The sequence below is a fragment of the Poecilia formosa genome, unplaced genomic scaffold, assembly GCF_000485575.1.
Source record: "Poecilia formosa unplaced genomic scaffold, Poecilia_formosa-5.1.2 Scaffold518, whole genome shotgun sequence".
Classification (NCBI taxonomy): Eukaryota; Metazoa; Chordata; class Actinopteri; order Cyprinodontiformes; family Poeciliidae; genus Poecilia; species Poecilia formosa.
In genome coordinates this window covers 382917-384735 of record NW_006800457.1, presented here as the reverse complement: position 1 = coordinate 384735, position 1819 = coordinate 382917, and the positions used below count along the sequence as shown (strand labels likewise).

The 1819-nt window shown below is 33.9% G+C and overlaps 1 long non-coding RNA gene across 1 annotated transcript; it reads right to left on the bottom strand.

Moving 5' to 3' along the window:
- Positions 1-646: 646 nt before the first annotated feature.
- LOC107834093 (uncharacterized) lies at positions 647-1799 on the bottom strand. The gene is made up of 2 exons (XR_001659877.1): positions 1553-1799; positions 647-1189 (listed from the first exon to the last, which is right to left on the bottom strand). It is a non-coding gene; the product is annotated as an uncharacterized LOC107834093 (long non-coding RNA).
- Between the last annotated feature and the right edge of the window lie 20 nt (positions 1800-1819).

Sequence of the window (1819 nt, the reverse complement as noted above, 5' to 3'; positions counted from 1 at the left end):
ATCAGGATCAAGGGCAGCAAAATCAAAATATACTGATATGAATGAACTATGATGAGGAAACAAGTAAAACTGCTCTCTAAGGAAAATGCAATAATAGTAATAAGATCTAATCATATCAGTTTCTCTATAGCGAGACCTGCTACGTCAAATCAGTTTCTGCGTGTGTCCAGATGTAGAGCCGGCGCAGCTCGATAGGAAACCCCGACAGTGCCCAGGAGGCTTCAGTGGTGTTTCAGCTTTAACTCGGTCCACCAATCGTGGAAGGCGCCCACAGTCTCACACCCGGCACACCCGGCACACCCAGAAAGGATTGGACTTTATTCTGCAACAGAAAAAACAAAACAAAAAGCGAAATCAATGGATTATATAAAGAACATTAAAGTGAATGAAAAGATGTTGTTTTGTCACTAGATACTAGTACTGCCCTTATACTATAGAAAGCTGGAGTTCAATGGTCGTCTTTCAGTTCTGGGAAAACATCTGATAGGCAGGTGTGGTTCTATTGGTACCGCTGCCCTTCTCTATGTTGGAAGTGATGCACTGAACAGCCAAGGACCTCAGGCAGGGAACAGCAGCATCCACAGGTGATGAGGAGAGGAAGGGAGGTTCTTTAAGATTCTACATCATCTGATTGGTAAACATAATGTTCTTTTTTTTTTAAAGGCTTCTCCTTGAAGCTGAAGATCAAGTTTTTTTTTTGTTTTTCTCACACTAAGCCAATAGAGCATCAATATATCAGTAACATTTATTATTTCAGTTCTCCTCTTAATAATAGCAAAAGAAATATTTAAATTAAGTAGCACATTTCAACCTTCAAGAATAACATTATTTGTTTTAAGTGTTGGCATATTCATAGGATCAGACAAAATCAGAAACCAAACAAAACATCATGTAAAAGATCAGATTATGAAATGAATGTGCAAAACTGCCCACAGTCATGTTTTATCAAAGAAATATCATTTGAAATGTATATAAGATTTATCCCTAATAGAAACTTTACCAGAAATCTTAAGCCATATATAAATCTTTTGCTTTTGTTATATTAACGAGATTCAATAGTCCTCATTTAATGAGAAGTAACCCGCTACACTAAAGGCTTGTAAAATATCATCAATAGTGTGAAAAGTTTATGATACGTGTTGAATTAAGATCCCTTGTACTATTTTGCATTCGTGTAATAAAAGACAACCTTATTTTGTCTCAGACCAAAAACTGTAAATTATGATTATTAGAAATGTTTAGGCATTATTACCTTGGATCAACAATTACACATAGAACTAGATTCTTTTTTATTCTGTCAATCCTTTTGACCTGCTTTAAGCAGCTCCATAATTGCTAATTTGTAAATCCCCATTTAGACCAATTTTTATGTGAATCCTCATATTTTCTTCCCATTTTAAACCCTCAAAGAATGATTAGCCTGTTGTTGTTTTTTACAAGAATAAAGTTAACCCTGTCACTCATATTTAACTGACTTATTTTATTCTGATCATGGTTTTAAATCCCATAAGTTCAACAATTTTAACCTTTGAATAATTTGTTCTCTTGAAACCCTTCTATAGAATGTTTACTTAACTGAATTACCCTCTTTTGTAGTGTTGATTATATTTATCAATGTTTTTGGCAGTTTTGGGGAGAAGTTTGATACAACTAGATTTATTAAATGATATAATGTTCAGGTTAGACCTTTCTGGTTGGTAGACTTGGTTAAACAAATAATTTTGAATTATAGCAAGAGAGAAGCAGCAATCAAACAATTTAAACTATTTTGTAGAAATCTATTTGACACATGACATTGTTAATTTCAGAATATTCAGTA